Here is a 15,816-nt window from a genome sequence, read left to right as displayed (position 1 = left end):
GACATGACTTAGCTTGCATACAGGGGCCATTTGTACCAAGTACATAGGCTGTATGGGCTTGTGTCACCTGTGTACACAGGAATAGTGTTGAGGGAAAAAGGAGAAACAGAATGACTGCTTCTCCACCTGGCCCAAGTCTGCTGGGCTTGTTCAGTCTGCTATCACATATTGGGAGGTATCAGAAAAGAAGAGTGCTGTGTTCCCTTTGCATGCAAAGGAAGGGTTAAAGAGCAGAAAGTCTGCACCACTACACTGGGATCAATGTCCCTGGGGCTTTTCGGAGGAGGGCTGTGAGTCAGTGCCTCCCTGGCCTGCAACGCTGCCTCTGCAGGTGTATGGAAGGCTGTATCACGCACCCTCGCACTCAGCCAGCTAGGCCCTTCTAACTTGAGCTTGTGTCAGTTGCTGCTTTTGGCCTGCAAAAGAAGAATTCCTGTTGGCCAGCGCAGAGTGCCTAGCAAAGGCTGAGGCCAAATGCAAAGTCCGAGGAGTGTGAGAATTCCGATCGGGATGTCTGAGTGGGCTGTGGAAATGCAGGGTGGGAGGCACTGGAGAGCTCACCTAGCCCAGTTTCTCCCTGGTATGTGTCTTATCATGTGGGTAGTGGGAACTTGAATCAGAACTCCACCTCCTGCCTCCCAGGCCTGCGTTTTGCCACACAGCTGCCTGAGAGAACCTGGTATGTCATGGGTCCTTGATCAATAAATGTCTGTGGAATGAACCAAGTCCTGATTCCACAATGACAAACTGAGGTCTGGAGAGGTTCATGGCTTTTCCAAGGTCTCCTAGGCAGTCCTGACAGAGGCAGAACCAAAGCCAGTTCTCCTGAATCCAGTCCAAGTAGGGTTACCAGATAAAATATAGGACTCCCACTTAAAAGTGAATTTCAGATAGGCAACAGATAATATTTTAGGACAAATATGTCCCAATTATTTTCATTCAAAAATTATTTATTGTTGATTTGATGTTTGAATTTCACTGGACACCCTGTACTTTCATTTGCTGAATCTGGCCACCCTCTGCCTGGGGTTTGTTCCCCTTCTCTGTGAGCTGCTGTGTCCTCCTTCTATTGCACCATACTTTGGGTACAAAGAGGAATAAGACAGACCCTCTGCCCTCAAGGAACTCCCCGTCTAGTGTAAGAGATAAGAACAGAAACCTCCAAAGCTATGCAAAATCCATTTCTGAGAATTTGGGAGCCCTTGTTGGAATACGTATAGTAATAATAGTTGCTCAGTCATTTCTGACTCTTTGTGAACCTATGGACTGTGTCCATAGGATTCTCTAGGCAAGAATACTGGACTGGGTAGCCATTCCCCTCTCCAGGGGATCTTCTCAACCCAGGGACTGAACCTGGGTATCCTGCATTGCAGGCAGTTTCTTTACCTTCTGAGCCACCAGGGAAGTTATAGTCTCCCTGGAAGAGGTATAGCTTTAGAATTTAAAAGAAACCAGGATTCACAGAATAGACCAGGAAATCCAGAAACAAATCCAAATTTTCATGAGAATATACATTAGGACGTAATAAAATGGCATTTGAAATCCTCAAGGAAAGACAGGCTTATTAAATAAGTTACGTTAGAGCAATGAATTTCCTACCTGGAAAAAATTGTTAGATCATTACTGCTTTAAACCTCATATCAGAAATTAATTCCAGTTCTTATAAAGGCTTAGATGTTAATAATAAAAACTATAAACATACTAACAAATGAATAGAAAACAAAAATGGATTTTTCTATAACCTTCAGGATGATTAAGGACTTTCTAAGCATGAGACTAAAAAGAAAGTGTTACATCACTAAAAATGTTGTTTTTCTCCATTTGTCTTTTTGTCTTTTAATTTGTTTTTCTGATATCTCATAACATGTAGAATTTTTGATTTCTACACAATGAAATAGGTCAAAGTGTGGAAATACTATTTCCACTATATAAAAGTACTTGTCAACTAATGGGAAAAAGACAAGCAAAATAATAAGAAAAATGAGGCAAAGAAATGAAGTGCAATTCAGAAAAGAAGAAATACAAATGACCAATGAATATGTAAAACAACATTCAATTTTGCTAATAATTTTTTAAAATGCAAACCCAGTGTTAATTTGAGAAAATGGGCCTTTCATACACTGCTGAGAATGTAAATTGAGCCAACTTTCATAAAGGCCAATTGGCAATATCTATAAATGTCTTAAATCTGATCTATAATTTCTAGTAATTATAAGAAAATATTGTTGTATATCAGCCATGACCTAACTAAGGGATTCTTGTTACAATGTAGTTGATCACATTTTAAAAACTGAAAACAATATACAGTGGTCCCTCACATCCATGAATGGTTTGTTCCAGGACCCCCACGGATAGCAAAATCATGGATGTTCAAGTCCCTTCTATAAAATGAAGTGGTATTTCGATATAACCCACACACATCCTCTCCTGCATATACTTATTTCTAGATTATAATACCTAATACAATGTAAATGCATGCAGCAAATTCAAGTTATGCTTTCTGGAACTTTCTGGAATGTTTTTGAATATTTTTTTGGTCACACCCGACACATGTGAGATCCTTGTTCCCCAACCAGGGATCAAACCCACACCTGCTGCATTGGAAGCATGGAATCTTACCACTGGACTACCAGATAAGTCCATTGAATAATTTGGATCCATGGGTGTAGAACTCATGGATACAGAGGGTTGGCTGTTAATGTCCAGCAGTAAGGATTTAGCTGAATTATTAAGTAATATTCTATTTCTGCTTTATTGACTATGCCAAAGCCTTTGACTGTGTGGATCAAAATAAACTGTGGAAAATTCTGAAAGAGATGGGAATACCAGACCACCTGACCTGCCTCTTGAAAAATCTGTATGAAGATCAGGAAGCAACAGTTAGAACTGGACATGGAAAAACAGACTTGTTCCAAATAGGAAAAGGTGTATGTCAAGGCTGTATATTGTCACCCTGCTTATTTAACTTATATGCAGAGTACATCATGAGAAACTCTGGGCTGGAAGAAGCATAAGCTGGAATCAAGATTGCCGGGAGAAATATCAATAACCTCAAACATGCAGATGACACCACCCTTATGGCAGAAAGTGAAGAGGAACTAAAAAGCCTCTTGATGAAAGTGAAAGAGGAGAGTGAAAAAGTTGTTAAAGCTCAACATTCAGAAAACGAAGATCATGGCATCTGGTCCCATCACTTCATGGCAAATAGATGGGGAAACAGTGGAAACTGTGTGAGACTTTATTTTTTTGGGCTCCAAAGTCAAATGCAGATGCTGACTGCAGCCATGAAATTAAAAGACGCTTACTCCTTGGAAGAAAAGTTATGACCAACCTAGATAGCATATTCAAAAGCAGAGACATTACTTTGCCAACAAAGGTCCATCTAGTCAAGGCTATGGTTTTTTCAGTAGTCATGTATGGATGTGAGAGTTGGACTGTGAAGAAGGCTGAGCACTGAAGAATTGATGCTTCTGAACTGTGGTGTTGGAGAAGACTCTTGAGAGTCCCTTGGACTGCAAGGAGATCCAACCAGTCCATTCTAAAGGAGATCAGCCCTGGGTGTTCTTTGGAAGGAATAATGGTAAAGCTGAAACTCCAGTACTTTGGCCACCTCATGAGAAGAGTTGACTCATTGGAAAAGACTCTGATGCTGGGAGGGATTGGGGGCAGGAGGAGAAGGGGACGCCAGAGGATGAGATGGCTGGATGGCATCACTGACTCGATGGACATGAGTTTGAGTGAACTCCGGGAGATGGTGATGGATAGGGAGGCCTGGCGTGCTGCGATTCATGGGGTCACAAAGAGTTGGACACGACTGAGCAACTCAACTGAACTGAACTGATTCTCATTATGAGAGAGCATATGCAGAAGAGCCCCTTCTTGAAGCCATGGATCTTTCTGCCCTTAAAGGGCTTATGGTGGTGGTGGTGTTTAGTCGCTAAGTCATGTCCAACTCTTGCGACCCCATGGACTGTAGCCTGCCAGGCTCCTCTGCCCAGGGGATTCTTCTACTGGAGTGGGTTGCCGTTTCCTTCTCCAGGGAATCTTCCCAACCCAGGAATCGAACCTGGGTCTCCTGCATTGCAGGCAGATTCTTTACCAACTGAACTATGAGGGAAGCCCTTAGGACACCCCAATTTCAACTGCATTCCCCAAGTTTGTAACAAGGTATAAACAGTATATCTTATAAAAATAAGTATTTATTTCATTTTAAGCATTAAATGCAAAATTTTCTTTTCTGGAAGATGCAGGCCAGTGAGCTAGAAGTATAATACCTTATAATAGAATGGATCTATAAACATAGTTACTGCCAAGTGGCTTGAGAAAATTTTATCCTCCTAAAAGGATTATATATCCTACACACAGAAATAACATTTCACCATACCTATCCATAATCTCCTTTGCTTACCCAGGACTTGGAATCATCAAAATGAAATATACTTTTACCTGAGTTCTTAAAAATCCACAAGTGACTGGCTTGACTCTGTGTTACCTGGGGGTGATCCTGAGTGGGGGTCAGAAAGGAAGGGCCAGGCTCTCAGAGCTGACCTCTCTGGGTTCAAATGGAACAGCCAACATCTCCTATTGAGGCCAACTTAGACAAGTTGCTTACTGTGTCTGAGCCCCCATGTTCTCATCCATGAAACGGGTCTAAATTGCCCAGATTTGTTGAGAGGATTAAAAGAGCAAATCTCTACTGGCAATAGCACCATGCCAGGTTCCATGCTGATCCCAACCCCCCTGCCCGTATCAACTTCACCCTCCAATTTTGAGATCCCTCAATTTCATTTACTGACCTGGTGAGGCTAGCCTTCAGATGTGAGTTTCTCTGCTGTCTTTGATACATCCTTTTCCCAGGACACCAAGCAAGGCCCACTGGTTAGGAAAAAGGAGACGAAGAGTCTTGTTCCAGAGGCAGAAGCTGTGAGCTCTGACTTTGGGCTTTGACTCCCTGTGTGGCCTGAGGCCAGCTCGTGTCTGATCCATGCTCCACTTTCTCCGGTCTGAGATGAGACACTTGGACCACGTATCTCCAAAGCCTTTCCTGTGGTCTTAAGATGAAGTGTTCACTTCTCAACTAGAAGAGGGTCTGGCAAAAGCATGTGAAGTGTAATTCAAATCTAGCAGCTTGTGGGCTTCCCTGGTGGTCCAGGGGCTAAGACTCTGTGCTCCCAATGCAGGGCGCCTGGGTTTGACTCCTGGGCAGGACACTAGATCCCACATGCCGCAACTAAGAGTTTGCATGTTGCGGTTGAAGATCCTGCATGCCACAACAAAGACCTGATGCAGCCAAATAAATAAATAACAAAGCAACAACAACAAATGTAGCAGCTTGGCCGAGGTTGTGAAAGGTCCTTACGTGATTGAAGGGAAGGTGATCATGCCCTGCCTGCTCGGATGTCCCTTTCAAAGGAATGAGACCTCCATGCTACCATTTTATGGTGCTTCAAAGGGAAAGGCCCTCAGCCACTGCCTGTCTTTCTCCTGTTTACCTGTTCCTACAATTTCACCTCTATTTCCTTTGCCCAACAATTTGAAGTTTGTAGGTTTTCTTAGAGAAGCAATGCTCTGGTCATTCATGGGGGTGAGGTGGAGTAAGGGAGGGGGAATCATCCCCATGCCATGAAGGGAACCTGCTCCACAGTGACAAGACAGCCTTAGAGGGACCATGTCCCTGCTGAGTGATGTGATGGGTTACCTCTGCCCCAGACCTGGCACTGTTGTTTGTGATGATTTGGCTTGGGGAGATGCCAACGGAACATCATGAAGCTTGAGAAGATGCTTTCTTCTCCGTGGAAAGCCTTGCCAAAAGCAGCAGTTACACGGAAAGGACAGGGAGCCAGAGAGGCCTGCAAGTCCCAGAAGGAGAGCTCTCTGTGGATGGGGCTGTAAAATGAGGGCTGGATTCAGCTCATAACAGCAACAAAGTTTGGGATTCTTGTGATGACAATGTCAGAGCCCTAAAGGAAAGGATGACTCAGGGTAGTGGAAAAGCCTCTGGACTTGTTACGTGACCCTGGCCACTCACTTCCTTTGCTTATTTTTCCATCTGTACAAGCAGAGGATTGGACTAGGTCAAAGATGCCAAATAGGTTTCATCTCATGCAGAATGCGGTGTTAGAAGAGATTCTGAGGTAGACCAGGCTTAAGGGGAAGGTGTCCTGTGATTGATTAGCAATGTCTGCCATGGGCAGGAGTTTGAGAACTTGTGGTATATGTGCCAACTATTTGCCATTTCTAGACGAGATAATCTTTAAAGTTACTTTCAGTTCTAAAATCATGTTGTTATACCCTGGGATATAAACAGACCTGGACAAAACCTTGTTAAAGCAGCATTCTATAACAAATTTGGGTCAGAATAAGTCAATTATCAAATGTTTATGGATTAATCGTATAGAAAAATTAGAAGCACTGACTGGACAACTTGAAACCAAATTCTCACCAGGGTTAATTAATAAATTAGCATCCTATTGACTTGTTTTAAAAGTTAGCTTCCTAAAAGGGCAAGTTTCCCACCTTGTTTGCCTGTTTTGGGTGCCAGAGTTTTGACTGAGATTGCCAAATGGGGGTCTGCCTGGTTAAGGCTTCTACCTGCAGTCATACCCGGCAAGGTTCTTTAATTCAAGACTTTATAAAAATGACAAGAGGAATATGTTGGGGGGGGGAGTTTAAACTCTTATTGTAAAATATTTTTTAAAGTTTATAATTTCCTATGTAGAACCTTGAGGACAACTGTTTCTGTACCTCAATTGTAGAGAATAGAATTGATCTAATTCCTGGTTGATGACATTCTCTCATTATTGGTGCTTACAGGAGCATTGTTTTATGTTTGTTTATTTTTAAAATATAATTAGTGTTCTTTTTTAAGGGGATTTACTCCTCAAAATGAAAGTTAGGACCTTGTCAGCAACATTGACATATGTACATGGTACTTCTCCACGCCTCAGTCTTTCCATCACATCCACTCCCCCAGTCCCCACCCTAGATAACCACTTTCCTGAATCTCATGCTCCTTTGACTTCCTCTTGCTTGTTTGTTTATCTGTGTTAAAATACACATAATGTAAAAGTTACCATCTTAATCACTTCTAAGTGGACAGTTCAGTTGTGGTAAGTATGTTCACATCATTTTGCAATGAGTCTCCAGAACACCTTTTATCTTGAAAAATAGAAACTCTGTACTCATTTAACAACAACCCCCTATTCCTTCCTCTCCACAGCCCCAGACAACCACCCTTCTACTTCTGTCTACAAATTTGACTGCCCTAGGTACTGCATTCAAGTGGAATCATACATCTTTGTGATGGCTTAGCACTGTGTTCTCAAGGTTCATCCATGTTATAGCATGTGTCAGAATTTCTTTCCCTTTTTAAGGCTAAATAATTTTCCATTGTCTGATTATACCATTTGTTTATCCATTCATCTGTTAATAGACATTTCTTATACCTTTTGGTTGTGAATAATGCTACTCTGAATATGAGTATGCCAATATCTCCTCCCCTTGAATTGTTTTTGCTCTAGCTTCATTTTAACTTACATAGTCCTGAAGTATATATACATAATTTATTTGTAGTTGTTTTCCAGATTATATAAAGTATGCCATATATATCCTTGTGGGATTTTTTTCGGTTTATATTATATTTCTGAGATTCATATAAACAACGTTTGTAGCTGGTTCATCATTTTGACTGTTACTTGACAACACCACAGGATTCAGAGCTTGAAATCTCTTATGTGTTGCTTGCTGGGCATGTCAATTGATACAACCGCTTTGGAAAATAGTTTCTATCTCATAAAGTTGAATATTCCCATGCCTTAAAACCCATCAATGCCACTCTATGTCCTAGAGAAATTCTTGCCCATGTAAAATAGGAGACTTGTATAAGGACGATTCCTAACACTTCTGTTCATGATAGCAAAAACCTACTGCCCATCAACGGAAGAGTCAATGAATAAACTGTGGTTCAGTGTTGACATTTTTCTTTCTCTTTGAGTTCCTGTAGCCATGTTATGCAAGTGGCTGACCTGTGGTTAGCCTGGGGAGAGGGAAGATTCTTGTAGCAACAGAGGCTGTGTCCTGAACAGCCCTAGGGCAACTGTCTCGGCTCCGAGCAAGAGTAAAGAGGATGAAGGGCCTCACTGAGCAAACGCCAACGGGCTCTGGGGTTGTAGATGGGGGAGGTTCACACCTCTAAGAAATAGCCATCATCTACATCTATCTTTTCAAATGCTTCTGCCATTGGGCTCCCCTAAAACACTGGAAAGTATTGGGGATATCATTTATCAAGGAAGTACCATATGCCCAATAATGTACTAAGCTCATCACTTGTTATTTCATTTAATTCTTACTCTATGAGAGTGACCCATGGCGACTTTATACATACACCTACTATTCTCACCTCCAGTCTCAAGTGAGAGACCCAAGACTCAGCATAGTCAAGCAACTTCACGAAGGCCACGTGGCTGGAGACTGGCTGAGCCAGGGTGAAATGCTGGGACTCCTAAGCTGGTGCTCTAGGAAGAAAGAGCAATCTGAGGGTTCACGCGAGCCACCTCCTGACAAATCTTTCTTTAGATGTTCTAAACACTCAACCCGAGGGACTTCCCTGGTGGTCTAGTAGCTGACACTCTGAGCTTCCAGTGTGGGGGGCCTGGGTTCGATTTCTGGTCAGGGAACTAGGTCCCAGATGCTGCACCTAAAAGATCCCTCATGCCACAACTAAGACCTGGCACAGCCAAATAAATAAGTAAATTAATTAATTAATTAAAAAAAGCAACCCTAGATCCACTTTTCATAAAGTGAATGAAATGAGCAGCCTCTTCATTCTAGAGGGGAAAAAAAAAAGTTCACTAAGTTCTAGGGCATCCTGTTCCCATCCCACATAAGGCAAATGCTGGAACAGCTCCCAAACCAAAAGAACCCTTTCCAGTTGTCTCTGGGAGTGCAGTACATCTGCAGATGGAAAGATTCTCTGAGGTATGCTGAAGGGTCAGGCAACACCCTCAGTCACAGGTCTGGCTTTGAAGGCATCTCTGTGGGAGTCCGCTTGACTTTCCACCAAGTTAATTTCTTGTTTGTGGTCAAGGAAGCCCCAAGGAAAAGGGAGCATGGGTGTGCAGAGTTCTGATGTGAAGTCTCTTGCTCTGGGCACAGTTCTCTCCCCTAGTCTCAAGGGATTCAACCATGTACCCCAGCTCCCTCTTTCAACCAGATGGTCACTCCTGTGCTCCTCTTCCTTAGATAGCCTAGGGCTGCTGGTGGTCCCTCAGGATCTGCGGCCTCAGGCTTGGCATAGTTTTCTCTCTGTAACTCCATCTATAGGCCCAGAGGATGACTGGCTCTGTCCTAACATGGTACTGCACCTCATTTCCTTTTCCTGACCCTCAGTGATCCCTAGCCAAGTTGTTTATATTTCTGATCTCATCATCATTTCTCACTCTTCCCATAATTGGATTGCTCACTCTAGCCAATTAAAGCACACTGCTCTTCTCAACACAGATAGCTCTAGGCACAAGGCTGGTGCTCAAAAAATGGGGCATTATGTCAGTTTCGTTGATCAGTAGAAGTAATGGCTCAACTGTAAGGAAAACTTGATGTTGCCAGTGCCTCTGAGTTCAGGAGCCTCACTAGACTAAGAACTCTTGAGCTGAAACACACGTGTGCCCCTCCTAGCTTGGCTGTGCAGCTTGAGCAATTTCCTGCCTTGTTGATGCAAGTGATGTTGGGATGATAATAACCATGGCTAGTGATGGTTGGAGCTTTCCAGGGGGCACTAGTGGTAAAGAACCCGCCCGCCAATGCAGGAGATGTAAGAACCCACAGGTTCAACCCCTGGGTTGGGAAGATCCCCTGGAGGAGGGCATGGCAACCCACTCCAGTGTTCTAGCCTGGAGAATCCCATGGACAGAGGAGCCTGGCAGGCTATAGTCCACAGGGTCGCAGACTTGGACACGACTGAAGCAAATAAGCACACACCCAGTGATGATTGAGGACTTATCCTGAGTCAGGCAGTGTACTAAAAGTTTTCACATAGACTCTTTCATGTAATCATTTCTATTCTTCAGGTCAAGAAACTGAAGCTTAAAGCTGTTAAGTATTTTACAGCTAGCCATGGCTGAGTCAGGATTCCAGCCCAGCAGTCTAACTCCAGGATCCTATGCCCTTAGTGATGGTAATATCCAGAGTCAGCAACCCAAAGTTAATGTGCACGTATTTTCAATTATATGTTAAGAGGGTGACTTTGTGTTTGGGGGCATTTCACTTACAAAATCCATTGAGCTAGATATTAACTGAGGATGCATAAAAACTAATGAACTCTGAAAAACATAAAACATGAGCAACATGACATCACTGCAAGAGACATAACAGCAAATTGCTTTCTTGTGAACATAGTTTGCTGACAGACCATAAGGTAATAATCAGCCTGAATTCAGCAGTGCCCTGTTCCTTTGGGACAGAGAGAGAGACACAGACACACACAAACACATACATTGAATGGCTTGTTTTTGCCACTGATAGGAACCCAGGAACTACTCTGCATTAGCAGATGATGAAGTACTTTGGAAGCAACACAGATCAGCTGAAAAAGCAAGTACTGACAGTCAGAGATCAGAAGTTAACATAAGATAGCTATCAATTACCAAAATTCCAGAATGGGAAGGAATGTGGGGAAGACAGCAAATTTGTATCAGGCTGTGCAAAAAGACAAAAGGGGAGCCCCTGGAAGAAGGATAGTCAGTTTTCACAGGAGCCCCATGGATTGGTGACTTGATCAGGGCCATAGGATTGGGCTGGGACATGAGTCTGTGTCTCCCATCTCTTGCCATTACAAGTTGGTTTTTTGCCATTACATCATAAGCCAAGATGCAAAATGGAAATGGGACAAGCTCAGCCAGGACCGATAAGAGGTTTGTGCATCTCAGGGATGTGGGCAAGGACAAATAAGGTACTGAGGAGTAGCTGGTTTGGAAGAGGGTAGCCAGGGCTTTTACACTCACCAGGGTCTCCATTCAGGAAACATGGAAGGCAGATGCCAGCTTTAAAACCCCCTGCCCCAACCTTGGCCCTAGTTGCCCAACTCTGGCTTGCTCCCCTGCCCCAAGGTGGTGGTTAAGAGCACTGATGCTGGAGCTAGATGGCTTGGGTTCAAAGTCTAGCTCTTTTTATTTACTAAGTGTGATTTCAGGCCATTCCCCAAACTCCCTGTGCCTCAGTTTCTTCATCTATAATGAGGGAGTAATAGCAGCATCTTTTTGGCAGTGTTGCTGGGAGTATTAAATTAAAACACATATTAAGAGCTTAGAACAGTGTGTGGCATCAAACTAGCCCTCTCTCAGGCTTCAGTTCAGTTCAGTCGCTCAGTCGTGTCTGACTCTTTGCGACCCCATGAATTGCAGCTCGCCAGGCCTCCCTGTCCATCACCAACTCCCGAAGTTCACTCAAACTCACGTCTATCTGAGCTATTACTATTACTATTATTATCTCTGATCCTTCCTGAATGCAGACTCTGAGGCTTCCTGCTTTTCCCCTTTTCAAATTCAAGACCTTCTCAGTCATTCCTTCTTCAGTATAACCTTTCCACTTGGTCTGTTTCAGGATAAAGTCACATTCCTTGCCCAAGAATGATCTGACTAGGCTCACCGCTTCTGCTTCACCCGCTTTGTTCCTTGTTCCTGTCATTCAGCATATATGCCTTTCAACAGGCTGTTCCCTTTGCGGTACCTTTACCCTCACTCCTCTCGGCCCTGTCTCCTGGCTAACTACTGTTCTCTCTCATTCTTCAGCTCACATATCACATGCCCTAGGAAGCCACTCCAGACCTGACTACCTCTGGTCCCACATGAATGCCCAGGCTGGTTAGATGTGCCCTGAATCAGACGTATGCTCCCAGAGGACTCTGGTTTTCCTTCCATCCTGGCACTGATTACCCTGCCTTGTGATTGTCTCTTTGCCTCAGTTCAGTCTCAGTCATGTCTGACTCTTCGCGACCCCATGGACTGCAGTACGCCAGGCTTCCCTGTCCATCACCAACTCCCTGAGCTTACTCAAACTCATGTCCATCGAGTCGGTGATGCCATCCAACCAACTCATCCTCTGCCTTCAATCTTTCCCAGCATCAGGTCTTATCCAATTATTAAGTTCTTCGCATCAGGTGGCCAAAGTATTGGCCAAAGTCTCTTTGCCTGTTACCCTACAAAGCCAATACACACCCTGGGACACAGACTGTGTCTCTGTCCACACCCTTCCCTCACAAATGTACTTCCTCTGTCCTCCAGCCTGCCCTCTGCCCTGGAGACTGACCTCAAAGGATGGCTTCCATAGGTTTCCTTGCCCTCTGGCTTCTGGTTGGTTTGGGTCAACTGGGAGAGGCCCCAGCAGGATTGGAGGGTGGGGAGTGAGGTCCTGGCATTTGTGCCTGACTCCTTCCCTAGGGGATAGACTAAGGCTGGCCATGTCCCTCACTGAATTTCCTAGCCGCCCTTCTTGCTTTCTTCTTCCTCTTCAGACTATCTGGGATGAAGGGTCAGCTTGTTTTATCTTATTTTCAATTGAGTGCAGAATGACTTTTTATGAAATACAATTAAAATGAATTATTCAATATTTAAAAGGTAATTATTTGGAAAAGTAAAACATGATTTATAAAATATAAGACCAGATTTTTATAACTAGATTTGAAGTCAAAAGTTATATTCAAAAGAAATATAATCAGAAAAAACATAACTGAGGAAAAACAAAAGAATGATAAAAACTAAACATGTTGCTCATTGAAAGTTTGCATGTAAGTGTTTAATGTAAAGAATTGTGGCTGATTCATGTTGATGTATGGCAGAAACCAACACAATATTGTAAAGCAATTCTTTTTCAATTAAAAATAAATAAATTAAAATGTTAAAGAGCTGCCACATACATAAATTCTTGTCATTCTACAATGGTGTCTAAACTCCAAATTAGGAAGGATGTAGTATTGCCCATGTCAAGTGCTTTTAGCATACCTTGAAAGAACAATGTGCATATCAATTTTAAGTTTTTAATGTGACAAACATCTTGTTTTATGCTTGTTAATTTATCTAGTGTAGGTTGGATCAACAACACTGATACCAACAGGATGTGATGTATATGTAAATGGTTTTAATGTTTTTTAAAAATTACACTTTAGAAGAATTAGTCTCAAAAAGGTATGTTGACAGGAATAGAAGGAATTTTAAGCAATTTCAGAACACTCAGACTATTTTTTTTTAACTTCGATACAAAATGAGGCAAGTGATGCTATGTTTCAAAAGTCATTTCTCGTCCTTTATTAATTGCCATCATGAGGGACTTCCCTGGTGGTCCAGTGCTTAAGAATCTGCCTTCCAATGAAAGGGACACAGGTTCGATCCCTGGTCGGGGAACTAAGACAACTAAGCCTGGTTGCCACAACTGCTGAGCCCATGGGCTAAGCTTGTGTGCCACAGCAGAAGACCCTGCGCACCACAACTTAAGATCCAATGCAGCTAAAAATGAAATAAATATTTGAAAAGAATTTTTTAAAAGAGAGCCAACACGAGCAATTTATCTCATAGAGTTACAGTTCTGGATCTACTCATTTCCTACACATGGAGCTTCTTTTGAGGAAAAATACAATTGAAAATGCTCTATCAAATTTTAAAGCATTTGGTGCTAACTTTTCACAGATATGCAATATCAGGATTTTCACCAGCTTTATGGATAATTGTTAAGTTTTGAAAAACGCTATTCCAATTTGTAGAAACACCGTTCTTTCAAGCTTCTATTCCTTCCTTGTGTGAAAGTATGAGAATCATTAGAAATTCTCAATGTATCAAACACAGAAAACCAGGTCTGTCTGTCTGTCCAATGGATAACCTGAAAAAGTTGGGTTCAAAGTGGCTTCTTATTTTGCAGAAACAGTAAGAGTTTGATTCTATAGTTCAGACATTCTTCTGAATCCTCCACAACTACACCATTACACAGTACTATTTTGTTAATAGTAATAGACCTTCTCCTAAAATTCTCTGAATCTAAGATTGCCATCTGATTTCTCTCCAGAAATATTTTCTGACACAAGCTCCTAGTAACAGTCTGCCCATATTTCCTAAACAAGTAACAAGATACTGCTCTGAAGAAATAAGATAGAATTTTGCAGGAAGTTCAGAAAAGGAGAGAGGCAAAGCCACACCATGAACGTGTGTCTCTTCCTGAGATGGGTGTTTCCCCTTCTAGATCTGGAGTCCTAGACCAGAGCCACCACTAGCAATTAGGAAAAGGCACAGGCCCTGCAGAAAGGAACGGCTACCCTCTCCAGTATTCTTGCCTGGAGAATCCCATGAACAGAGGAGCCTGGTGTGCTACAGTTCATGGGGTTGCAAAGAGCCAGACACAACTGAGTGACTAACACTTTCGCGGGCTCTGGAAGGAAGTGCCCCTAAAGCCCAGGGTTTGAAGCATTGAGTGTGAACTGACTTTCAACTTCCTAAACCAGGTAACTTGTGCTTGAACAAACCATACAATCTTTTTAAAAAATTTTTATTCGATTAATTAATTAATTAATTGTTTTTGGCTACACTTGGTCTTCATTGCTGTGCACAGGCTTTCTCTAGCTATGGCTCACAGGCTCTGGAGTGCCAGCTCAGTATTTATAGCACACCAGCTTAGTTGCTCCATGGCATGTGGGATCTTCCTGGACCAGGAATTGAACCGGAGTCCCCTGCATTGGCAGGCAGATTCTTAACCACTGGACTACCAGGGAAGTCCAAAATGTACAAACTTCATACAACTGGTCTACTTTATGCTGAGCAAGTTGGCAGGTCACTCCATCTTAGAAATGTGACTGATGAAGTATGATTCTCTGAGGAAGCCTATTACAGCTCAGATTTTGTAGAAATGTGATATTTTTGTTTGCAGGGTGATCGTTTTCACACATTTCCTCCTTAGCTTCCTGAATGTGGGAGGAGAGCCCTGACTGGCAACGTTCAAATAGGTGTGTTATAATGCAATTGGGCCACAGAATCTCTGGGGGCAAATGCATCTTGCAGTTCTGGATATAATTGCTTTTCTCCTGAGAGGTCTTTAAAACCCCAAACTGCAGGGGTTGTGACTGAGAGTAGCCTGGGGGAGGGAGGTCAGGGTGTTCTGAACCTGCTCTTTCTGGAGGGAGCTAGGCACCTCTCACACAGAGAGGGCACTGACCCCTGGGGTGAGCTGGGTGGGGCGGGGGGGAGTGGGTGGGTGGGAGTGCAGAGAAGGAATAATACAAGGAGTAGGGTGGGGAAACCAGACAGCTTGTCAGTATCTTGTGATTCAGGCCTTCCTGTTGTAGAGAAGTGATTCTGTTTGACATGAATTCCCAGAATGCCTGACACACCCACTGCAAGCGGGCCCAAACCCATCCCAGAGCGCTTGCTGTGAATGAGCCCGGGGTTTGTGCTGCTTCTGCCCTCAGCACGGGCCCCCACTCCCCGCTGAGCAGACCTTCCCACGTGGGAGTGCGAAGTGCAAGTGGAAGAGCTACGCGTATTGGAAAGTTTGGGTATTTGTACTAAACTGGCTCTAATTCTCAAGCCCGAGAAGGAAAGTTGTTTTCAGGGGAGTCAGTTTCCTGTCTTTGCCAGAAGCCTGACACACCTTAACTTCTCTTATTTCTTAATCTGCCAAACAGATGGGTCAACTGTCAGTTCGGTGGTGATGACAGGGATATTTACTCTGTAATCAAACCAAGAGTGGCGAGATGGGGAGGACCTGGGAAAGGTGAATCGGGAAACCCGGGCAAGGATGTTGCGCTTCCTTTCCAGAACTGTAGTCATAATGACACCCTTTCAC

At 43.2% G+C, this 15,816-nt stretch overlaps 1 long non-coding RNA gene across 3 annotated transcripts in view; it reads left to right on the top strand.

Moving 5' to 3' along the window:
* LOC123330798 overlaps positions 1-7,973 on the top strand; it is a 57,684-nt gene extending 49,711 nt beyond the window's left edge. For all 3 annotated transcript variants that reach the window (XR_006546970.2, XR_006546968.2, XR_006546969.2), the window contains one exon: positions 7,220-7,973. This is a non-coding gene — a long non-coding RNA (uncharacterized LOC123330798). The remainder of the gene's footprint in view (positions 1-7,219) is intronic.
* Positions 7,974-15,816: the final 7,843 nt, after the last annotated feature.

The sequence above is a fragment of the Bubalus bubalis genome, chromosome 20 (genome assembly GCF_019923935.1).
Source record: "Bubalus bubalis isolate 160015118507 breed Murrah chromosome 20, NDDB_SH_1, whole genome shotgun sequence".
Lineage (NCBI taxonomy): Eukaryota > Metazoa > Chordata > Mammalia > Artiodactyla > Bovidae > Bubalus > Bubalus bubalis.
Note: the sequence above shows the minus strand (reverse complement) of the source record. Positions and strands in the feature narration are given on the sequence as shown.